The sequence below is a fragment of the Ursus arctos genome, unplaced genomic scaffold (assembly GCF_023065955.2).
Source record: "Ursus arctos isolate Adak ecotype North America unplaced genomic scaffold, UrsArc2.0 scaffold_1, whole genome shotgun sequence".
NCBI lineage: Eukaryota > Metazoa > Chordata > Mammalia > Carnivora > Ursidae > Ursus > Ursus arctos.
The window spans coordinates 54,148,768-54,175,212 of NW_026622763.1; the positions used below are offsets into that span (position 1 = coordinate 54,148,768).

The 26,445-nt window shown below is 39.2% G+C and overlaps 1 long non-coding RNA gene across 2 annotated transcripts in view; it reads right to left on the reverse strand.

Moving 5' to 3' along the window:
* Positions 1 to 265: 265 nt before the first annotated feature.
* Positions 266 to 26,445, reverse strand: part of LOC113250748 (uncharacterized) — a 68,982-nt gene continuing 42,802 nt past the window's right edge. The window contains exons 3-5 of one of the 2 annotated variants that reach the window (XR_006408787.3): positions 12,362 to 12,463; positions 7,223 to 7,338; positions 266 to 3,804 (exon numbers count right to left, since the gene is read on the reverse strand). This is a non-coding gene — a long non-coding RNA (uncharacterized LOC113250748). Of the gene's footprint in view, positions 3,805 to 5,756; positions 6,169 to 7,222; positions 7,339 to 12,361; positions 12,464 to 26,445 lie in introns of those variants that run through there. The other variant, XR_003314184.4, reaches the window with a different exon arrangement.

Genomic DNA, 26,445 nt, shown 5'->3' on the forward strand with positions numbered 1-26,445 from the left:
TATTTTCATAACATTGCCACCTGCCATTATTTGTTTGGCTCTCACTTTAGACTGTAAGTGGTGGCAAGGACATTGTTTTGTTCATTGGTGTACCCACAGAGTCTAGAACATGCTTGACCCATTACTAGGCACTCAGTAAATTTTGAGCAATGGTGTTGGAGAAGGAAGGGACAGACTGTTAACTTTTTCTTCACACACCACTGTATTATTTGATAGGTTACCATAAGCATGAATTACTTTAACATTTTAAAACCAGTATGTTAGGGAAGTTTTAATAATTCACAATCATTGATAAAATTTATTACTTTATCCCCCCTGTGGTACTTGCATTAATTAAACCAAAGGAAAGCATTATTATTATTTTTAAAGATTTTATTTTTAAGTAATCTCCACACCCAACATGGGACTTGAACTTACAACCCCGAGATCGAGCGTCACATGCCCTACTGACTGAGCCAGCCAGGTGCCCCAAGAATTTCATTTCTTGGTGATGGGATTGGATGTAGCCTTACACAATGCTTGTTAAATTATACTTGAATTTTAATCTGTCTACGGAAGGCTATCCCTGTTTTATTTTATTCTTTATTTTTTCAAAAAATTTGTTTATTTATTTTAGAGAGAGAGAGGGAAAGATTTCGTGCATGATTGGGGGGAGGGGCAGACATTCTGCTGAGGCCAGGCTTGATCTCCTAACCCATGAGATCATGACCTGAGCCAAAATCACCAGTTGAGCGCTTAACCGACTGAGTCGCCCAGGTGTCCCAGGCTATCCCTGTTTTAAAGCACTGTGTGTGTGTGCGTATGTATATACCTTATCTATATCCTGGCTGGAGTTTTTTATATGTGATTGTAAGGCATTATGTCAATTTCAGCTATTTTTAAGACAATCAATTACAATTATATGTTCTATTCTCCTTCAAGAAGTTAAATCCATCTATATTCAATGGACCCAGATATTCAGTTTAGGGTTAAGAGATAAAAAGTTTCACAACACTAACAATCTTTGAGAGGACTCTTGCTTATCAAATCTTTCTGCTATTCTAGCTCTGGTGAGGTCTTTAAGGGCCATATTCCTAGCCCTAGAGCCATGTGATATATATAGGGTCTTATACTAATTTGGGGAATTATATGGTTTCCATATGGTACAAGTGTACCATGCTAAGTAATACTTTATCTTCTTTTTAGTTTTGGATTATCATGACTCTGTGGAGCCCAGTAAGACCCGCTGCAGAGTTCTGTCCTCCAAAAACAGAAAATAATTAATTTGTGTTTGTGGTAGTTTGTTAGAGCAACCACAGGAAACCAATATAGTCAAATTCTTGTCTGATTTCAGGCACAAGTTATTAATCTGGAGAGACAAATCAAAGATGAGGTGGGGACTTAATTTTGGAATTCAGGCAGCTGAACTGCCTGGCACTGTATGGGAGTGGTCATTCGTTATAGATCTTAGTTTAGTACAAGGCCAGGGAGATGAGCAGCAGGGGTGTGCTCTGACAAATGATGGCATGATCTCTGAGAGCACAGAAGGTATACCAGCTGGCTGGCTAGGTCATAGGACCAGGCCCATCCTGAGCACCCAAAATTTGGGAGGATAGGAAAAGAGCCAGGTACCCAAGAAATGGACAGAAGTGTATCAGACGGAAGACTGATATCTCTAGGCAGGCAGATACAGGAAGCTGATATATAATGTTGCTGAAATGCCGTTGAGCATAAAGCAACAGAACACTTTTGGAACCACACTGACTTCTAGAAGAAGAGCTAGGAATCTCTCTTAGGTTGGCCTCCGCATAGCTGAAAGAGGGCAGCTAGAAGAGAGTCATCAATGATAGGGTGTTGGCCAGGATGGGAATAGAGGTAGGGCCAGGAAATGTGAGGCAGTGGTAGTCCAATGTTAATTTTGTTTCATTGATAGCTTACTAGAGGATAACAGTCATAGGCTTCTGTATTCACACTTCTTGACTATTCAGGGGTCTTGTCCAGGGACTTACTGGGCAGCAAGTTTCCATGTATTCCTTTCTTGTCTTTCCCCACAAAAACCATTCTGTTTAGGTCAATGTCTTACTAGGATGAGTCTACTCTTACTAGTCTACTTGTCTTCATCTCTTCTTCAGATTCATGTGTCATTCATTCAACAAACATTTTATTCATTCATTATACACAATTGTGAGACAGTCGTCCAAAGATATTTCTTTGGTGAAAACTCTAGAATAAAATACATACTAATTAATGTAAAATTAAAAACATTTTTTCCCCTCTTCCCTTGCCAGTGTGCTACTAAAACCCTCTGGTCGGGCCCAAACGGTCCACTTCCCAGCTTCCAAAAATCATCACATAAAAACCTCTTTGTACCTCTGGCTGCTTTGCTCTGGCAAAGTTCCCAGAGACCTCTTGAGTCTTCAGTTACATCCTACATATGTCAGCAAAATATCTGCTATTCAAATACAGCTAAAGCTTGAAAACAAACTAACTCAGGGTGAGAGGTTGTGGGGTAGGTGGAAGGTTAAGAATTAGGACCAAGTCTTCTTAACTGTCTCTGTTTGCTACTGCTACTGCCAGATTATCTAGACAAACAGCATTACCCTGGAGATCTGCTAATGCCTTCCCACGCTGCAATTCTGCCTCAGAGTTTATTTAATTTGGACCTCTAGCTTGCCAGAGTATCAGCCCTTGGCCTACGTGTCCCATGCTTCCACATCCAATCAACTTTCTCTTAAAATCAAACAAGAAAAAAACTGCACTAGAACTACCTTTTAAAAATTATATAAGTAATATATGAACACAGGCTTATAAATAATCTAAAGTATCAAATTATATAGAGCAAAAACTGTAGCTCTTGTATATTGTCCTCTCCAAATTATTCTCCTTCCCAGAAGGAATCATTACGAACAATATAGTATAGGGGTGCCTGGCTGGCTCAGTTGGTAGAACACGTGATTCTTGACCTCAGGGTCATGAGTTTGAGCCCCACATTGGGTGTGGAGTCTACTTAAAAAAAAAAAAGATAGTATAGTATATATCTTGCCAGATCTTTCACTATGTTTTTACATGGAAGTGTATGAATATAGTTTAAAATTTTCTTTAACAAGAACTTATATCTTTTTTTTTTTTAGCAAATACTGCTGGGAAAACTGGATAATTACATGCAAAATAGTTGGACCCTTAACCTTATATCATGTACAAAAATTAACTCAAAATGGACTAAAGACCTAAATGTAAGATCTAAAGCTATAAAACTTTTAGGAGAAAACATAAGGGAAAATCTTTATAACACTGGATTTGGCAATGATTGCTGGGATATGACAGGCAACAAAAGAAAAAATACATAAATTGGACTTCATCAAAATTAAAAATTTTGTGCCTCAAAGGACAATGTCAAGAGAGTGAAAAGATACCCCACAAAATTGGAGAAAATATTTACAAATCACATATTTGATAAGGGATTAACATCTAGAATATGTAAAGAACTCTTACAACTATACAATGAAAACCCCAAACAACCCAATTAAAGAATGGACAAAGGAACTGACGTTTCTCCAAACAAGATATACAAATGGTCAATAAGCACATGAAAAGATGTACAACGTCGCCAGTCATGAGGGAAATGCAAATCAAATGAGATACTACCTCTCACCCATTAGAATGCCTATTATGTAAAAAAAGAAAAATAACAACCGTTGGTGAAGAGGTAGAAACACCGGACTCCTGGTGCGTGGCTGGTGGGAACGTGACCTGGCGCAGCTGCCACCGAAGCCTCAGAAAGTTCAACACAGAGTTACCACATGAAATGCAATTCCACTTCTAGGTCTATGCTCAAAAGAATTGAACGCAGGTACTTAGGCAGACACTTGTACACTAGTGTTCACAGCAGCATTATTCACAATAGCCAAAGGAGGGAACAACACAAATGTCCACCAGTAAGTGAATGGATAAGCAAAATGCAGTATATACACACAATGGAATATTATTCAGCCTTAAGGCAGAATGGAATTCTGATACATGCTATAACATGGATGAATCTTGGAAACATGCTAAGTGAAATAATGCAAAAGGATAAATATTGTATGATTCCACTTATATGCTTTATTTATTTACTTACTTACCTACTTAAGATTTTATCTATTTATTTGAGAGAGAGCAAGAGTGAGAGAGATCATAGAGGGAGTGGGAGAAGCAGACTCCCTGAGGAGCGAGAGCCTGACTCGGGGTTCAATCCCAGGACCCTGAGATCGTGACCCGCACTGAAGGCAGATGCTTAACGACTGAGCCACCCAGGCGCCCCTGGCTATCTTTTTTCTAATATTAAAATTGATCAGTGAGGTCAGCCTGATTTATCTATTATAAAGTTCCCCATAAGCTTTTTACTTGATGATTTTAGCAGTCATTGATGAGTTCTTCTGAGATCTATTATTCTTTAGGATTGAAGTATGGCGATATTCTTTTTCTGTCATTTCTTAGTCATTTATTAGCTGAAATTATTCTACAAAGAAGAACTTGCCCATATCATCTATTTTTGTCACCTTATATTACAGTTAGGACAGAAAAGACAGAATAAATAGTTGATTCTTTCTCTTTATTTACAGGTTTCAGAATAATGAGTTATATATAATTTAAACCATCAGGAAATGGACGAGGTGATTTCTAAGGTCCGTTTGAGCTCGTATAGCTTATAATTTTTCTTCCTCATGAAAAACATTTATGCTTTAATTCTCAATTTCAAAAAGGATTAGTTAATATAGTCCAGTGAAATATAGAGAGTAGACATTCCTTTTACATATAGCATAATTTGCCAAATAATTTGCAATAATCTTGTGGGTATGTCTCAAAGTACTAGATAGTTACCAGCTTTTTTTTTTTAGAGGGGGAGAGAGAGAGTGGAGGGGAAGGGCAGAAGGAGAGAGAGAGAGAATCTTAAGCAGGCTCCATGCCCAGTGGACGCTTAACCAACTGAAACATGCAGGTGCCCCTACCAGATACTTTTTGAGAGGACTACTTCCCTATCTTCTCAAATTTTTATATAAACATTTTTAAAGCTAAATTTAGAATGCAGAGAACTACTGTTTACTCTTTGTCCTGATTCACCAATTTTTACCATTTTCTATACTTTTTCATATTCTTTCTTTTTTTTTATTTTAATGTTAGTCACCATACAGTACATCCCTGGTTTCTGATGTAAAGTTCGATGATTCATTAGTTGTGTATAACACCCAGTGCACCATGCAATACGTGCCCTCCTTACTACCCATCACCAGCCTATCCCATTCCCCCACCCCCACCCCTCTGAGGCCCTCAGTTTGTTTCTCAGAGTCTATAGTCTCTCATGCTTCATTCCCCCTTCTGATTACTCCCCCTTTCTTTATCCCTTTCTTCCCCTACCGATCTTCCTAGTTCTTATGTTCCATAGATGAGAGAAATCATATGATAATTGTCTTTCTCTGCTTGACTTATTTCACTTAGCATTATCTCCTCCAGTGCTGTCCATGGTGCAACAAATGTTGAGAACTCGTTCTTTCTGATAGCTGAGTAATATTCCATTGTATATCATATTCTCTTTCTTATTCTGTCGTAGATACACACACACACACACACACAGACACAGAGCATATGTATAATCTATATTCACAGACATCTATCATCTATACACAATACACACAGACCTATTACACATGTTTTCTATGCCATTTGAGTGTAGGTTGCATGCATCATGCCCCTTAATATTTCTATGTATATTTCTTAAGAACAAGAAGATGCTCTATATACAAATATTGAATCATTTTAATGTTATACACCTGAAACTAATATAATGTCATGTGTCAATTATACAACCACAAAATAAATTCTCTTATATAATCACAGTTTACTTATCAATTTCAGGAAATTTAACTCTGACAAAATATTTTTATTCAATCTACAGTCCACATTCCAATTTCATCAGTTGTCCCAGTAAGGTCCTTTATAGAATTTTCTCTCCCTCTAAGACAGGATCCAGTCCAAAATTACATATTGCATTTAGCTGTTGTGTCTCATAGCCTGTTATAACCTAGAACATTTCCTTAGCCCTTCTTTGTCTCTCATGACATTAACAGTTTTGAGGAATACAGGTCCACCTCACTCTTTCTCACTGCCATAATCATACACGTTGTTCAGTTCTCAGTCATAAGTTACAAACTGCTGATTTAAGCAAGAGATGAATTTAATCAAAAAGGTGTTGGGGAGCTCCTAGAATTTCAAATAATCTCAATAAAAGTATTTTACTTAGCATATATAAGTCAAACAATACTGTTTATAAGAAAAAATGAAAAATGATACTTTATTAAGTACTTATAATGTCCTGGACACTGTCCTTATCACATTACATGTATGGTCTTATCTAAAACAGCTCTACTAGGTAAGTACTCTTTCAAATACTCTTAACTCGCATTTTAATAATGAGACAATTTTATGGATTACGGAGGTTAAGTGGATTGCCCAAGGATACACAATTCATTGTCTGACACTAAAGTCCATCCTTTTTCTATTCCCCACTTTTAAATGGCAGCATAACTTGAAAACTTTCCTGTAAGATATTTGCTCGAAAATAAATGATTTGTGATAATCTGAATCATTAAGTATTGCTTCAGTTGATAATATGTAATAAGAGATGTATGGTGAAAAACATACATACTTTAATAGCTTTCTTCACCTTTAAAAATACTTCACAGACACAGGCTAACGGGAGAGGAGCTGACTAGCAAATCCTCAGCATGCACATCAAAATGTACCCACTTGGGGGCACCCACAATGCAGCTTTTCTGCCTGTTTTCCTGCCCAGAAGCTTCAAGCCATGCAGAGCTGGAGTTGAGCCAGCTGATGAATTTAGTCTGCTCTCCAGGACTCAGCCAGCCAGATCTGATGTCTCAAGAAATAGCCTTCTGTATCTCCAAGTTTGGAGAATACCTTACTTACCATGTTGCCCGCACAATAAACTATTATGTGCTATTTAAAACATTAATAATTAGCGTACTTACTATAGGCCAAATGTGCTAGATATGTTAGTAAGATTTAAGAACCAAGAACTAAAAATAATTTGCTGATTAAAAATGATACATTTGTCCAAAGAAGTTTTTGGATTATTGCTATGACAAAATTAGGAACATAATAATTAACTAGCAGGGGTAAACATGTGCCATAAAATAAAGCTAAAGTAAAGCTGAGCATTTTAAATTGATCTTGCCTGTGTACTCACCGAGGGCGTGCTCTCTGATACGCGGATGACTGGTGATCTCCAGGACAAGGAGGCTTCTGATGTAACCTCTAGGTCAGTCGTGTGGCCTTTAGCTGCGTCACATAGGAGAGATGCTCCTGAAATATACGCCAGAAATGTCACTGACCCAGATGCAGTTGCTGAGACCCTGTCTGGAAGTGGTTATTATTCTAGAGCATAAGGAAAGAAGGTATAGAAAATGAGGTTGTATTGGACATCGCTGTCACAGGGTCCTTTATACCCACCACCTCGGCCAAAAGTGGCTGTGTTTTGTACCATATAAGTCTGTTTCTCATATGTATGAGGAGAGAGCCGCAATATAAACTGGGGACAGCTCGTGGGGTGGCCTGGCTCAAAAAGCTCTATTCAATGAGGGACAACCAGACTAATCACAGGCTTACTCATGGGAACCTGATTTGGGAAACAAAATGAGGCGGGTATCAAAAGGAACTGATAAGAAAGGATGTATTGAGGGGTATAATGTAGAATAGAGGCCAAGATCAAATCTGGGTTATAAGGAAGCCACACTGTGAACAAAGTGAGACAATAATAAAGCAGAAGTTACCAGAAGGAGAAAAGAGAAGAAGGATCCAGTTTTTAGTGCAAGGAGTAGCAAGACATGTGAGGAGAAGCAGGGAAGGGGGAGGCTGAGGCATGTTTGTGATGGAGCACTTGAGAGAAGAGTCCTAGCTCTTGCCCCTGAGGGCCCTTGGGTTTCTGTTCCTGTCAGGTCCCTGTTCATTGATTGCCATGTGATGCTGGCTCCATCCTGACTCTTAAAATAAACAGCCATTACTTGTGGAAACTTGAGTGAATATTTGTCCCCCTGCAACCAAACTAACTAGAACGTGAGTAGTTATGAGAGAATAATAGTGCTGCTTTGAGTCCTAAAAAAATTGTGGTAAAATATACATAACAAAATTTATTGAGTAAAACTTTAACCAGTTTTGAGTGTAGAGTGAGGGGCATTAAGACCATTTGCATTGTTGTGCAACTACCACCACTATCCATCTCCATTTATCATCTTCCCAAGTTCTATACACATTTTTTTAAAAAGTAAGCTCTATGGCCAACATGGGGCTTGAACTCACGACCCCAAGATCAAGAGTCGCGTGCTCTATTTGACTGAGCCAGCTAGGTGCCCCAATATCATTAAAAAATAACTGCCCACCATCCCCTCTTTGCAGCCCCTGGTGGCCACTATTCTACCTTCTGTCTCCATGAATGTGTGCGGAGTCTTTCTTGAATGAACAGTATTCGTATTAGATGATTAGGACACTATTTACACAGCAAACCTGTAAGAGACAAAACCATTGCCCAGAGTTTTGGGAGAGCTGGAGTTACCCCAAATAGCCTGGAAAGTGTAAACTATTTATTGCGTGTAGTCAGTCAACTGCAGAAGGACACAAACCAGACAGGAAACCAAACTTGAATAGAAAGCTCCCAAGGGAGTCTGAGATGTTGAGCTATGGTCTTTTGCCATGTTCTAGCAAAGGGGTTGCTATGTTTAGAGGAATACGTCCTTCATGTATGAAGTAAAATGACCATATCTGTGGGGGGAAAGACTAAGATCTGGAAAGAAAGGAAGCCAAAGAAATTGTGGGTAAGGTCTGTCATTTGTATATGGCTAAAATAGAATTATTGTAGCAATAGGACTCTTGAAACTTAAACTTTGGAAACATCCTTCTAAGGGGCTTCAAAGTGTCATAGAATATATAACTTGCCAATGGTCATCCTGGACCCTTAACAGTGGGTCTATGAGGAGATGAGAATAAGCTTAAGCTTTTAAGGGTTTGGGGGACTGACCTGACCAGTTTCCAAGGAAGCTGGCCCAGAAGTCCAAATCACAAATTAAGGCATTCGATAGGGTGAGCTGGGATCCTGCAGCAAGAGTCTCTGAGCAGTAGCTATGCTGGTGAAACTCAGTGGGTGATATCATTTTGGTTCAGGTGAAAACAGGATCCCAGAGAGCATGTGGGGATGAGGGACATCAGACCCTGCAAAAAATAGATTGACCAAGACTGGGTGGATTGAGAGAGTCCAGGCCAAACAAATGCATTCAAGGCAGGTCTGGACCACTGAATAAACCAGAACTGGTGTCCAAAGCCCATTCCTACCAACTGAATTTCTATGACAGAGATTTATGTGGAGGCTGCCATTTGTCCCTTTTAGGCAGGATTGGGGAGAGGAGAGGCAGCACCTAAACGTAGCCATGTTAGGTTCTCTTTAGCGTGCCAACGGGGCGGAACGAAGCCCGAAGGTTGAACATATTAACTTCCCAACTCTGGGCTTGAGCATGCAACAGAGAATGTGACAACCAGTGTTTTGCTGCAGAGTCTGGAAAAGTTCCATGGCTTTATTGACCAATCCCCTCTTTCGGATCATTCCAAGTAAGGCTAAGTGGGCATTGTCCTGAAAAAAATGCAACTTCCCTATTTCAGAGACCATCAGCTGAACTCTGAATGTGAGCCTGGTATGTTTGGTCAGGGAACTCATGCTGAAAGGTGTCCCGGAAGAGAGTGCTGTGGCACTTACCACTGGGATTCTATGTTATTCTACATACTTTGTGTATCCCTTCAGATCCTCTTTTAATGGAACCGTTCAGATCCTTTAATGGAACTTATTAGCCCAGCCATTAGAAGTGTTGTCAGCAAACAGCCTTCAGTTGTCAGCCCCTGCAGCAATTATGTAACAAGGAGATGGCCTTGCCCAAGGTTATACCCTTTTCAGGGCAGCCATGTCCAGTGATTGATTAATGGGGAATATAAAAACACTGACAACTCAGCTCAACTTGAGTCAACTCTGAAGGACCATTCTAGCTCCAGCACTTTCATAGAGTCAGCTGAGATATCTTCATTTCTGCCCAGTTTTGCTTCTGTCTCAGGTATGTTCTGAATGTTTGTGTCTCCCCCAAATTCATATATTTAAATCCTAACCCCCAAAGGTGATGGTATTGGTAAGGGGGTATTTGGGAGGTGACTAGGTCATGAGGGTGAAGGCATCATGAATGGGAACAGTGGCCTTATAAAAGAGATCCCACAGAGCTCCCTCGCCCCTTCCACCATGTAAGGACACAACAACAAGGTGCCAGGTATGAAGCAAGAAGAGGTTCCTCACCAGAAAAGGTGACCGTGCTGGTGCCTTGATCTTGGACTGCGAGACTCCAGGACTGTGAGAAAGAATTTCTTTTGTTTATAAGCCACCCCGTTGGTGGTGTTTCGTTGTAGCAGCCCAAACAGATGGAGATAGTCCCCTTCCCTCCACAGATGTTCATCTGAAGGGTATTCCTTTATAAACAACCTTGCCATGGGCCTCAGTTTTACTTTGGTGCTCATTCTTAGTTCTTGTTCTTATGTCTCTCTTCTGGTGACCTGCCTTATGCCCCAGTCATCACACTGGGGCCTACCTGGTCCTGTTCTGACTTTGTTCTCAATGTGGGTGCTATTGCCAATTTGATTTCCATTCTTTTGAGGAAATGTACCAACACTGGCTAAATGCTAGTAGCATTCTTGAGCTGTGTATAGCCAGAAGTGTTTCCAAATATTTCCAAACATCTCCTAGCTTATTGAGACACCCGAATTAAGAAACACCAAGTCAGAATACCAGCCCAGGACCCAGGGGCTTTGTGCTGAACTCAGCCTGGAACCTTGTTCTCTGAGGGCAAAGCATGCCTCGCCATGTCCTCAGATTTGTTGTGCCCTGTTGTGTTCATCTGCTAGAATGGTTGAATGGCCACTCCTTCACTAGGTCCATCTCATCTGTTGGAGCCAGGAGAGACCGAGGCAAGGAAGATGAGGCTGAGGGCTAGTAATAGGTCCACACAACATTATTATTACATGTAACTACTGTTAATAAGAATAGTGACCATTTAATCGCAGCTTAAACTGGGCTTTCATACATTAGCCCATTTAATTTTCACAATCACCCTAGGAGATAGGAACTATCATTTCTCCATTTGATGAGTAGGGAAACTGAAGTACATGATTGAGTAACTGGCCCAGGTCCCACAGCTGGTAGGGGGCAGAACTGAGATGCCACCACAGGAAGCTGAGCGCTCTCAACGAATCACCTCCCTTTGTTTCTTTTCAGTGTTAAGTTGGACCTCAGCAAAGTCAATAGTAGTCTAAAGGGCCATCATCTTACAATAGATGAGTTGCTGAAAAATTGAAGGGAAACCAAATATTTGTCTCATTTTCCACAAATTATATTAAGATTTTATCCATGACCCTGAATTGTCATCAGTTCAGAGCTTCCCAACAGTGAATTTGGTGTGTGTGAGATCCTGATCTCTCGCCCTCAGAGTGGACAGGTAGTCAGCAGCCTCTCCCATTCGCTGTGCTGGGATGTGCAAATATGATCATGTCTGTGTGCGCCTTCATGTGAAACAGGGAGTGAAAGCACAACAATTGGTGGATAGTTCAAGTTTTTCTACTCTTGACTTTTTTTTTTTTAATTTTTTATTTTTTTATTTATTTATTCGACAGAGATAGAGACAGCCAGCGAGTGAAGGGAACACAAGCAGGGGGAGTGGGAGAGGAAGAAGCAGGCTCATAACGGAGGAGCCTGATGTGGGGCTCGATCCCACAACGCCGGGATCACGCCCTGAGCCGAAGGCAGACGCTTAACCGCTGTGCCACCCAGGCGCCCCTACTCTTGACTTCTAAGTCAAATACCTATACTATGACAAATGTGCTGGGTAGGGTTGAAGCTTAAAGGAGCTTTTTTTTTTTTTTTTTTTTTTTTTTAGCTCAAGTTAGACTGCAGCTTACATTTTTGGATATCAGATCTCTTCCCAGATGGGAAGAAGGTGAGGTTTCAGTATTTGAGAGACACAGAGGTGTGAGGTACCAGTAGAAGAGTTTTGAGAGACTACATTCATTAGAAGATGTCAAGGTCAACGAGATTGAAAGAGCGCACTGAAATCTGAAATCCGGGGCAAACTTAAATATGGTGCTGTGAGGGCGGGGCATCTTGAAAGTGATTCACAGCACATAGGACTTTGCCTAAAACCACAGGTTACATAAACTTCATCTTATCTAGGGGCTTCAAATAAAGTGATGGACCAATCAAAGAATTATTTCAGCAAAGATCTATATGAATGTTCTTTCAATAAAGACTTACCTGTGTTTGTGAAGGCCTGAAGTACTTCTCCTCAAAGCTTGTGTGAAGTATTCTGAATAGTTAGAACAGCTCTTCTCAAACTATGCTGCACGTTAGAATCACCTGGGGGAGATTTAAAAACTCTTGAGGCCCCGGCTGCACCCTATCCCAATTAAATCAGAATCTCTGGGCCTAAGGCATAGGCATCAGTATTTTTAAAAATATCTCAAGTAATTCAAACACTGAGAACATGGTTTAGAGCAGTGGTTTTCAAACCTGAGTTGGGCATTAGAATCCCCTGGAGCGCCTGTTAAACCCCAGATTGCTGGGCTCCGCCCCAGAGTTTCTGATTCAACAAGCCTGGGGTGGGGCCTGAGAACTTGAATTTCCAGGAGTCGGCCAAAAGGGGGCCAGTGCTGCTGGTCCAGGGAACCACACTTTGAGAACTGCTAGTTTGGAAAATTAATTTACATATTCATTAATGCCATTTGAAGACCTGTAAACCGTAAATTTTTGGCTGGGCAGCTTAAGTAGATGCAACATCCTTGGAAAGGAATCTAACCACAGTTGTGAGCTCACTGCACGCACTGGGGCTTTGGCAGGGTTACATTCGTGCCCATCTGTTAGGCTGGCAGCATGCCCGCGGAGAGTGTGCTATGCCAGTTTCCGCAGGGCATAGGTGCTAACCAAACACGGTTGTGGAGGGGGCAGCTTTCATCACACAGCAAGTGCCATTTCTTGGGCCAGGCAATCCTGCTGTTTGCAAACAGCTCCAGCCTGAGGCCACATGCTTCCTTACATCTGTAGGTGCTTGAGGACATGATTAAAAAATAAATAATCAACAAATGGTTGATTATGTTTCTCCCTCAATCTGCCTTAGCGCTGTAATTTGGCTTGTAGCGAGGCTCTCTCTCTTCGGTGAGCTGGAAGCCATTCCTAAGGACTCTTCGTGTGCAGCGCTTTACAACGGGAAGATGTGGATCTGCTGCATTTATTTGTTGTAGATGTCATGATCTGTTTTGGGCTGTCTTTATATTTATTTATTTAAATTTTTCTTTATTTAGAGTTTTAAATTTATTTATTTTTAGGTGTTTTTTTTTTCTTTATTTTTCTTTAGGTTTTCACTCTTATTTCTGAGCTTGGTTCCCTCCGCCGCCCCCCGCCCCCTCCCCCCCCCCCCCCCCCGCTTTATCACCAGTTTTCTGAAGTATCTGATTTGATTTTTAAAATATAGACGAGTCCTATTACAAAGTTAGATTGGTACTGGGGAAGTTTCTGCTACAGAATTCTAATTACATTATAAATCAATTTCATTGATTATAAATCTAAGTGTATATGTTATTTTATTTGTCCCATCATAAAACCTGGGCTATGAGATCTTTGAGCACTTTCAGGTTAGAACATTGGTTTTTAGTTTAAAAATTGTTTGAGCTTCTTTTTTTAAAGATTTTATTTCTTATTTGAGACAGAGAGAGTGAGAGAGAGAGAGCATGAGTGGAGTGAGGGGCAGAGGGAGAAGCAGGCTCTCTGCTCAGCAGGGAGACCGATGCGGGGCTCCATCCTGGGACTCTGCGATCATGACCTGAGCCGAAGGCAGACGCTTAACCAACTGAGCCATCCAGACAGGCCTTGTTTGAGCTTTTTAAAATAAATAAATAAAAAGTAAAACAGTAAGAAAGAAATCCATTGACTCATGAGAAAAAAACTCATTGATTTACAAGACCTGCAAAAACATTATTTTCTTTTAAGAAAGCATACTGATTATGCTGGGATTGGACATGGGAGCTTATGGCTGGGAGAATGAGTGGGCAAGGAAACATGAGAAGAGACAGCCCTCTCTATTTACTATGGTTGGATTTTATATCGGGTTAAGTGGGCTTGAAAGGGGAGTCGGGGTATGAAGCGTTATGTACCCCACATTCCAGGGAAAAGAACATCTGGCTGTAAGATATAAAGCAAAGCTAGATAATGAATTGTGACTGTGGAAAACCATTTTTATCAGTTATCCCCACTTAGTTGGATGAGGAAAGTCACAGGTAAAAGTGAATTCAGAAATGAGAGAGAATCAGCTAACATGCCTCATTAGCCTCCAAAGCCCTTGAAAGTGTCTAGAAGTCTCCTTCACAATTTCCACAGAAATTTCACATCGACCGTTTCTCCAACTTCTGTATACAAGTACTTTCTCTTTAAGGCAAGTTTTTTAAAAATTAAATTAAATTAAAGAAAAATTTTTATAATTGTTACTTTATTAGTAATAATTATTTTTCAAGACATTTTTTATTCCTTTTTATCTTCAACGTTGGATTTGTGGCCATATTCAAATAGGATTTGGGGAATGAGCCTACGGACTCATCTAGCATGTACAACATCATTACTTTGAGAAAATATGATCCGAGTCGAGCACACAGCTCAGAAATGGGCAAAGAGCTTGGGAAGACAATCTATTCAAAACTTGTGAATCATCTGCACATGAGTTTTATGAGTAGGAAATCAGCGTGCTAGATATACTTTTCATACTCTTCTCAGTTAGGGTAGTATGCAGTTCATAGACTAAATTACTATCCCCCACAACCTTAAAAAACATTCCTTTGGAACAATCTCTAATTATCTGAATAAATCCACCTTGTATACAAAAAGTCCATAGTTAAGAGTCTGTTTCTTGGATTGCCTCTCTCTCTCTTTCTCTCTCCCTCCCTTTGCTCATTTGCTTTGTTTTGTAAATTCCACATATGGGTGAGATCATATGGTATGGTTTATGGTTTTCCATATGTCTTTCTCCGACTTATTTCACTTAGCATGACACTCTCTAACTCCATCCATGTTCTTGCGAATGGCAAGATTTCATTCTTTTTTTATGGCTGAATAATACTCCATTGTATGTAAATACCACATGATACTCTATATAGAAAGACCAAAAAATTCCATCAAAACACTGCTAGAACTGATAAACGAATTCAGTGAAGTCCCCCGATACAAAATCAACGTACAGAAATCTGTTGCATTTCTATACACTAATAAGGAGCAGCAGAAGGAAAATTAAGGAATAAATCCCATTTATAATTGCATGAAAACCAATAAGATACCTAGGAATAAACTTAACTAAAGGGGTGAAAAATGTGTACTCTGAAAACTGTAAAACCCTGATGAGGAGCACCTGGGCGGCTAAGTCAGTTAAGCGTCTGACTCTTGGTCTCAGTTCAGGTCTTTGATTTCAGGATTGTGAGTTCAAGCCCCACCTTGGGCCCAATGCTGGGCATGGAGCCTACTTAAAAAATAAACAAACAAACAACAATAACAACAAAATACTGATGAAAGAAATTGAAGATGATGCCAAGAAATGGAAAGACATTCCAGGCCCATGGATTGGAAGAACAGATATGGTTAAAATGTCCATACTACCCAAAGCAATCTACACATTTAATGCAATCCTTATAAAAATGCCAACAGCATTTTCACAGAGCTAGAACAAACAATTCTAAAATTTGTATGGAACCACAAAAGACCTCGAATAGCCAAAGCAATCTTGAAAAAGCAAAGCAAAGCTGGAGGCATCACATTTCCAGATTTGATGTTATATTACAAAGCTATAGTGATCAAAACAGTATGGTACTGGCACAAAACTAAACACATAGAGAACAGAATAGAAACCCCAGAAATGAACCCACAACTAGATGGTCAACCAGTCTTTGACAAAGCAGGAAAGAATATCCAGGGGGAAAAGACAGTCTGTTAAACAAATGGTGCTGGGAAAACTGGATAGCCACGTGCAAAAGAACGAAACTGGACCACTTTCTTATACCACACACAAAAATAAATTCAAAAGGATTAAAGACCTAAATATGAGACAGGAAACCATAGAAATCCTAGAGGAGAAAACACAGTAATTTCTTTGACACTAGCTGTAGCAACATCTTTCTAGATATGTCTCCTGAGGCAATGGAAACAAAAGCAAAAATAAACTATTGGGACTACATCAAAATAAAAAGCTTCTGCACAATGAAGGAAATAATCAACAAAACCAAAAGGCAACCTACTGAATGGGAGAAGATTTTACAAATGACATAGCTGATAAATGGCTAGTATTCAAAAAATATAAAGAACTTATACAACTCGACACCCAAAAGACAAACAATCCAATTAAAAAATGGTCAGAACATGAATGGACATTTTTCCAAAGAAGACATACAGACGGCCAACAGATGCATGAAAAGATGCTCAACATCTCTCATCATCAGGGAAATGCCAATCAAAACCACAATGAGATATCACCTCACACCTGTCAGAATGTCTAAAATCAACAACATAAGAAATAACAGGTGTTGGTGAGGATGTTGAGAAAAGGGAACTTTCATGCACTGTTGGTGAGAATGCAAGCTGGTGCAGCCCTCTGGAAAACAGTGTAGAGGTTCCTCAAAAAGTTAAAAATAGATCACTGAGTCTTTTAGACTTAAAATTTAGTCTTAAATTTTATACTCCAGGGGAGTGCCTCACTTCTTTCTCTCTAGTCCTGTGCTGGTTCTGGTTGGATAAAAACTGGGGCAGCTCTGGGTTTTGGGTAAGAGGACAGTTTCTTTGGGACATGGCATAAGTGCAGGCCAGCCCTCACTGCTTTGAATTTCACTGTTTAAGATTCCAATTCCAGGAGGCAAGACCCTGATAGGCCCAGTTTGGATATGATTCTTCCTCCTCTTGGCAGATTAGGGGGTGGGGTCACCGTGTTTGATGGTTTCACCCCAAGGATGCAAGTTTGGCTTAACATATAAAAAAAAATCAATGAATATAATATACTTCATTAATAGAATAAAGGACAAAACCCAGAAGACTACCTCAATAGTCATAAAAAAGCATTTGACAAAATTTGACAACCTTTCATGACAAAAACAATCAACCAACTAAGAATAGAAGAAAACTTCCTCAACCTGTTAAATGGAATCTACGAAAAATCCACAATTATGTCATACTTGGTGAAAGATGAGTGCTCTCCCCCTAAGAGCAGAAACAAGACAAAGATATCTACTCTCTCCACTTCTACTTAACATTGCAATAGAAACTCTACCTAAGGCAATTCGATTATTTTATTAAGAAATAAAAGACATCCAGTCTGGAAAGGAAGAGGTAAAAATATCTTAACTTGCAGGCAGTACGATCTCATCTATAGAAAATCCTATGGGATTCACTAAAAGGCTAATAGACCCAACAAATGAATTCAGCAAGTTGCAAGACACGAGATTAATATACAAATCAATTTTATTTCATATACTAGCAATGAACAATCCAAAAATGAAATTAAGAAAACATTTTCATTTTTAATGGCATCAAAAAATAAAATACTTAAAATAAGTTTAACAAAACAAATGTCAAATTTGCATATTGCAAACCACAAAATATTGTTGAAAGAAATGAAAAAATATTTCGATAGGAAGACATCCATGCACATGGATTGGAAGACTTAGTATTGTTAAGATGACAATACTCGCCAAATTAATCTCCAGTTTCGACACAATCCCTATAAAAATTCCAGCCAACTTTTTGCAGTAACTGACAATCTGATCCTAAGATATATATGAAAATGAAAGAGACTCAGAATAACCAAAGTAATTTTTAAAAACAGGAATAAAATTGGGCAATTCACACTTCCTGATTTCAAAGCTATAGCAATCAAGCCAGTGTATTGCCAACATAAGGATAAATATATAGATCAATGGAGTAGAATTGAGAATCCAGAAACAAATTTGTATATTTATGGTCAATTCATGTTTTGGCAAGGGTGTCCAGACAATTCAGTGGAGAAGAATATTATTTTCAACACATGGTGCTGGGACAACTGGATATTCACATGCAAAAGAATGAATTTGGAAGCGTATCTCATGCCATACACACAATTTAACTCTAATTAGATAAAAACCCTAAATGTAAGCAATAAAATTATAAAACTCTTAGAAGAAAACATAGTCGTAAATCTTCATGACTTTGAATTAGTCAACAGTTTCTTAGCTATTACACCAGGGCCCAAGGAACAAAAGAAAAAATAGATAAATTGGACTTCAACAAAGTTAAAAACTTTCGTGTTTCAAAGGGCACTATCAAAAAGTGAAAAGAGCCCACAGAGTGGAAGAACATATTTGCAAATTATATATCTGATAAGGGTCCAGAATATATAAAGAAGTTTCACAACTCAAGAATAAAAAGACAAATAGTTCAGTTAAGAACTGGCAAAGGATTTGAACAGAAATTTCTCCAAAGAAGATATACAAATGGCCAATAAGCACATGGAAAGATACAAAACATCATTAGCCATCAGGGCAATGTGAATCCAAACCACAATGAGATATCACTTGCTGTGGGTTGAACTGTGTCCCCCAAAAAGATGTGTTGAAGTCTTAACCCTGGTACCTGGAAATATGACTTTATCTGGAAATAGAGTCTTTGCAGTTGTAGTCAAGTCAGAATGAGGTCAGACTGGATTACGGTAGGTCCCAATAAGACTGGAGGGGAGACACAGATACAGTGGAAACTTTCACGTGATGACAGAGTCAGAGATTGAAGTGATGCATCTATAAGTCAAGTAATGCTAAGGCTGGCTGGTAACACAAGAAACCAAGAGAAGGGTATGGAATAGCTTTTCCTTAAAGCTTTTAGAGAAAGCATGACCTTGCTGACATTTTGATTTCAGACTTCTACCTCCCAAAACTGCGAAAGAATGAATATATGTTATTTTCGATCACTCGGTTTCTGGTAATTTGTTGCAGCAGCCCCAGAAAGCAAATATACTACTCGCTCCCACTAGGACGGCTACGATAAAAAAGATGGACAATAACAAGTGTTGTGCAGTTGGGAAGAAATTGGAACCCTCAGATATCGCTAGTGGAAATGTAAAATGGAGCAAACACTGTAGCAGACAGTTTACAGTTCTTCAAAAAATAACCATATAGAGTTACCATTTAACACAGTGATTCTGCTTCTAAGTATGTATGAAAACCTATGTCCACATAAAAACTTGGACATGAATGTCTATTAGCAGCATCCTTAATAATAGCCAAAAAGTGGGAATAATCCAAATGTCCATCAACTGTGGATTGGATTAACAAAACACGATGTATCCATATACTGGAATGTCATTTGGCAATGAAAAGGAATGAAGTACTGAGCCATGCTACAAAATGGGTGAACCCTGAAAACATTAGGCCAAATGAAAGAATCACGAAAGACCGTATGATTCCTTTAATATGAAATGGCCAGAAGAGGCAAATCCGTGGAGGCAGAAAGTAGATTAATAGTTGCTTAGGGCTGGGGGTGGGGAATGGGGAGTGACTGCTAAGGGATATGGTGTTTCATTAAAGGCTGACGAAATGTTCTAAAATTAGATAGTGATGATGATTGTACAACTTTGTGACTATACTAAAACCCACTCAAGTGTACCCTTTAAATGGGTGAATTTTATGATATGTGAATTATATCCTAATAAAGCTACTAAAAAAGAATGTGTTCTATGGGTGCTTTTCATTTTAGCTGTGCTGAACTCACTTTGCTGAGTCTGAGATCTCATGCATGCTGTGCCTGGAATGTTCTTTCCAATTTTATCTACTGGCAAATCCCTATTTATTTTTCAAAACCCAGCTTGTGCATCCCCTCTTCTGTGAAGCATCTGTCCTCCCAGGAAAGCAAGCACTTCTCTGTATTCCCTCTTCTTGTTTTTAATTAATATATGATCGACATATAACATTATATTAGCTTCAGGTGTACGACATAATGATTCAGTATTTGTATATGTTATGAAATGATCACAAAGTCTAGTTAACATCCATCACCATCTATGGTTACATATTTTTTTCTTATGCTGACAAATTTTAAGATCTACTCTCTTAATATCCTGCTAAGTGAAATAAGTCAGAGAAAGACCAATACCATATGATTCACTCATATGTGGAATTTAAGAAACAAAACAAATGAGCAAAGGGAAAGAGAAAGAGAGAGAGAGAGAGAAGAGGTAATCCAAGAAAAGGACTCTTAACTATAGAGAACAAATGGATGGTTACCAGAGGGGAGGGGGTAGGGGAATGAAAAAGGTGATGGGGATTAAGGAACACTCTTGTTGTGATGAGCACCGGCTGTTATACGGAAATGATGAATCACTATATTGTACACCCAAAACTAACATTACACTGCATGTTAACTAATTGTAATTTAAGCAAAAACTTAAAGAATAAAGAAGATAAACTCTCTTAGTAACTTTTTTTTTTTTAAAGATTTTATTTATTTATTCGACAGAGATAGAGACAGCCAGCGAGAGAGGGAACACAAGCAGGGGGAGTGGGAGAGGAAGAAGCAGGCTCATAGCGGAGGAGCCTGATGTGGGGCTCGATCCCATAACGCCGGGATCATGCCCTGAGCTGAAGGCAGACGCTTAACCGCTGTGCCACCCAGGCGCCCCTCTCTTAGTAACTTTTTAAAAAAGATTTATTTGTTTATTTTAGAGAGGGAGAGAGAGCGCATGTGTGCACACATGAGGAGAGGGAGAGGGAGAGAGAGAATCTCAAGCAGACTCCCTGCTGAGCATGGAGCCAGAAACGTAGCTCGACTTGGGGCTCAATCCCATGACCCTGACTTCATGACCGGAGCCAAAATCAAGACAAAATCAACTGACTGAGCCACCCAGGCGCCCCTCTTATTAACTTTCAAATATACAGTATGGTTTTATTAACTATAGTAACCATGCTGTATATTGCACCCCCAGGAGTTATTTATTTTATAACTGGAGTTTGTACCTTTTGACTGCCTTCCCCCATTTTGCCCACCTCCCTACGCTCTGCATCTGGCAACCACCAATCTGTTCTCTGTATGTATGAGATTGTTAGTTTTAGATTCCACATGTAAGTGAGATCATACAGTAGTTGTCTGACTTATTTCGCTTAGCATAATGCCCTCATGGTGTTGCCTCTTGATTTAGTCCTTTGGGAACGGTTGTACATTTCTCACTGTGCGGCCACTTCGTTTTCTTTTTGCTTCTATTTCCCTTGTAGATTGTGTTTTTCTCTGAGGATGAGAAACATGGGCATCTTACCACAACGTATCTATCCTCAGTGCTTGTCATTGTGCCTGGCACATAGCAGACACTCAGTGCTTGCTAAATCCAATTGAATAATTTGAAAGCATATGGAACAAAGCTCAGAATAAACAGTAAAGAAAGGATCACATAGGTTGTGGTCATGAACAACATCTGCTAATTAGACTGCTAAGAATGTAGTATAACATGGCATTCGAGGCACCTATGGTTATAAAAGCTCTCAAATATACTCTTTTATTACCCTATCTATACGTCCAAAAGCCAGCTAGCTTTTAGCTTTCATTCCCTTTTCCTCCTCCTCTCCCCAGTCCCTCTCTCCCTTTTTATCCGTAAGTCAACATATTCATGTTTTTTTCCTATTAAAAATTCAACTTTCCACTTTGAGATAATTTCAGCTTACAAAAAAGATCGCAAAAATCATTCAAAGACTTCTCATATGCCCTTCACCCAGCTTCCCAAATAGTAACATCTTACGAAGCCACAATACAATGGTCAAAACCAAGAAATTAATGTTTATATGATACTATTAACTAACCTACCAACCTTCTTGGTTTTTTTTTTAAAGAATTATTTATTTAGTTTTGAGAGAGAGCGCGCGTGCACATGTGGGAGCAGGGGTGGGGCCGAAAGGCAGAGGGAGAGGGAGAAGGAGAGAATGGAGCCAGACACACAGCTCCTGCTGAGCATGGAGCCAGACACACAGCTTGACATGGGGCTCAATCCCATGACCTTGTGGTCATGACCTGAGCTGAAATCAAGAGTGGGACACTTAACCGACTGAGCCACCCAGGTGCCCCTAACCTACCAACCTTACTCAAATTTTACCATTTGTCCCAATAATGTTACTTTTCTGGTCTAGGAACCAATATAGGATCAGAGTCATGCCTTCTTAATCTCTTCTACTCTGGGACAGTGTCTCAGTCTTTCATGACCATGATGCTTTTTGGGCAATGGTTTTGAAGAATGTCCCTTAATTTAATAAATGCATAGCAGATACTTTTTGGTAGGTACTGTGCTAGTCTCTGGAACATTTTAGCTTCAGTCTTTGCCCCAGGAAGCTGGTCTTTTAGGGAAGAGGAGTAGAGATGTACAAATTAACAGCCAATTACAATACAGTGTAAAAATTCAATAATGGAGGTAACCACTGAGTATGGACAGGATGTTAGAAGGGGCAACTGGCTATATGTTGGGGGACCTGGAAACACTTCTTGCCAACGATGACATCTAAACCAAGTGAACAAGGCAGAAGTTGGGGGCCCGAGAGAGAGAGGAGTGTTCCAGACAAAATTTAATCCATCAAGTATAGCAGAATACTGCAGTCATTTTAAGGAATAACCTAAATACTCTTTGTAAAAATCTTTATAATCAGGACCACATTTGAACATGTTGAAGAAATCTGCTTTGACCTTTTCTGTCTTGTCAGAATTCATTTAAAAACCCTTGACACACTGACATTCATCGTTGTACTTTGGTAATTTCAGAAGTTCTGATGATAAAATTAACTTTAAGAAGCACAATAAATGTGAAACTAAAGAAAAAGGAAAGATTTTTTATTGAGGTGAATTAATACAAGTAAATTCCTAAGTACATGAGCCTCTGAAGAGAATGATTAAGGAGGATATAAAGTGAAATTAATTTATCAGAGGGACGCTGGCCTTGGTCACTGCCAGGAAGCAGTCACATAAATGTCATCATAAAGTTAGACAAAATCATGCAATTGTGTAACCTTTTTGTATCTTGTAATACCCAACAGGAATAGTCCCCATTTGAACACAAGTGTTATAATAGGTTCCATAAGAGATAGTTGGGCAGACTCATTTAAAGCTGGGCATCTGGGACACCTGGGTGGCTCAGTTGGTCATGATTCCAGGGTCCTGGGATGGAGTCTCACATCAGGCTCCTTGGTCAGCAGGGAGCCTGCCTCCCCCTCTGCCTGCCGCTCCGCCTGCTTGTTTTTTTTCTCTCTCTCTAACAAATTAAAAAAAAAAATCTTTAAAAAAAAATTAGCATCTGCAGGTTGACTTGCGAACCGGAGTCTATCATCGCTCAGGTTCAAGTGTTTTTGGTTCGGAACCTTTGGATAAGATTCTTGTTTGTGAATTAGAAACAAATTATTTAAGAATGGGGCAATAGGCAAACTCTATACTTAGAGTATATCTCCTTTCCTCTTCATCTTCTTCCTCCCTCACCTTCTTTTTAGTTCTCAACTTTACTATTAATTAAGAGAGTGCAAATTAAAGCCACATTGAGATATCTTTGCACTACCATTAGACTGGCAAACATTAAAATGCTAGACGATGCCACACGTTGAAAACTACATGGAGAAATGGAAACTTGTCCTTTGCTATGGTAGGGCTTAAACATTTTATATCCACTTTGGAGAACAAGTGGGTACTAGTAAGTCTGAAAATTTGCATGTCTCCCAGAGGTGGAAAATTGTAAGACACTTGCCTTCTTAGCCTTCTGTAAAGATGGGATGCAGGTGTTTGAGCTAGTCTGCCAAAGAGATGCATCAACCCCACACTTTGAAGATGGTGTTAGAAAGTAGGGACCGAGTGGAACCTCTGAAATTAAGGTGGCAGCAGTGATGGTACCTATGTATGATTTTTGGAGGCAGCAATGACTATAGATCAAGAAACAGCATCAACATCTGGCATGGGTCATTTTGGAAATAAAAGGGGGCAGTACCTGTGCCTTCAAGCAGAGTACCATTGTCTTCATTAGGTCAATTCCACAGTGTGATATTAGTTTATTTTCACATTGGTTCTTAAGCCCTTCATGAAATTCTGAAAGCTATCTAACATCCTTTAAAAAATACTTTCCTTGTTTAAATACCCATAATGGCTTTCTGTTGCTTACAACTAAGAATCTTGGAAAGCACTTTGGCAAAATCTGTTAAACAGAGGACATGCACACCTTACATCTCAGCAATTCCTCTACTGCACAGATCCTGAGGAGCAGCATTGTCCGTTAGAAATTTCTGTGATGTGGCTATGCCATCCAATACGCTAGCCACTGGCCACGTGTGGCTACTGACCACTTGAAACGTGGCTAGTATGGTTGAGAAGTTAAAATTTTAATTTTATTTGATTAATTTAAGTTAATTTAAATGTAAGTACCCACATGTGGCTAGTGGCTGCATTGTCAAACAGCACAACCCTAGCAAAAGAAGATGCCCACGTACAGCCCTCCGACAGTGCTGGTGGGAACGCAAGCTGCTGCAACCACTCTGGAAAACAGTGTGGAGGGTCTGCAAAAAGTTGAAAATAGAGCCACCCTACGACCCAGCAATTGCACTACTGGGTATTTACCCCAAAGACACAAAGGTAGTGATCTGAAGGGGCACATGCACCCCAATGTTAAATATTGCACTAACTAAAAATCAGCCGAGGGACTCACAAAAGAAAAGATGTACAGTATGACACCATACACTTAAAATGTGGGAGGGAGAGGAGTAACAAATGGGTTCCAACTTAAGTGACCATCAACTTAATATCGACTACTGTATGCAGATGTTATATACAAACTGAATGGTAACCACAAATCCAAAACCAGTAATAGATATGTAAAAAATAAAGAAAAAGAATCCAAATATATCACTAAAGAAAGCCAATTCCTTGTAAGAGAAAAGAGCAAGAGAAGAAAGGAACAGAGAAGAACTATAAAACAACCATAAAACAAGTAACAAAATGGTAATAAGTACATACCTATCAATAATTTCTTTGAACGTAAATGGACTAAACTCTCCAATCAAAAGACAAAGGGTGCTAGAATAGATAAAAAAGCAAGACCCATTTGCATGCTGACTACAGAGATTCATTTTGGACTCAAAGACACATGCAGATTGAGGGACACCTGGGTGGATCAGTCAGTTAAGTGGCTGACTTCGGCTCAGGTCATGGTCTTAGGGTCCTAGGGTCAAGCCCCACATCAGTCTCCAGGCTCAGCGGGGAATCTGTTTCTCCCTTTTCCTCTGCCCCTTCCCCCGCTCATGCTCTCTCTTGTACACTGTCTCAAATAAATAAATAAAATCTAAAAAAAAAAAAAGACACATACAGATTGAAAGTGAAGGGATAGAGAAGCATTTATCATGCAAATGGATGTGAAAGTGAAAAGAAAGCTTTAACAGCAATACTTATATTGGACAAAATAGACTTTATAACAAAGACTTTAATAAGATCAAAGAAGGACACTATATAGTCATAAAGGAGACAATCCAACAAGAAGATATAATGATTATAAATATTTGTGCACCCAACATGGGAGCACCCAAATACATAAAGCAGTTAATAATAAACATAAAGGAAGTAATCCATAGTAATACAATAATAGTAGGGGACTTTAACACCCAATTACCTCAATGAACAGATCATCCAAACAGAAAATCAACAAGGAAACAGTGGCTTTGAATGACACACGGGATCAGACGGACCTAGCAGATATACTCAGAATGTTCCATCCTAAAACAGAATACATACTCTTTCCAAGTGGAATATGCTCTAGAATAGATCACATATTAGGCCACAAAATAAGTCTCAACAAATTAAAAAAGATCTAAGTTATACCATGTATCTTTTCTGACCACAATGTAATGAAACCAGAAATCAAGCACAAGAAAAAATCTGAAAAAGGCACAAATACATGGAGCTTAAATAACATACTACTAAACAATGAATGGGTCAACCAAAAAATCAAAGAGGAAATCAAAAAATAGATGGAGACACATGAAAATGAAAACACAATGGCCCAAAATCTTTGGGATGTAGCAAGAATTGTTCTAAGAGGGAGGTTTATAGCAATACAGACCTACCTCAAGAAGCAAGACAACTCTCAAATAAACAACTTAACCTACCTTGCACCCGAAGGAGCCAGAAAAAGAAGAAACAAAACCCCAAATCAGTAAAAGGAAGGAAATGATAAGATCAGAGTAGAAATAAAGGAAATAGAAACTAAAAAAATAGAAGAGATAAATAAAACCAAAGCCGGTTCTTCAAAAAAATCAACAAAATTGATAAACCTTTACCCAGACTCATAAAAAAGA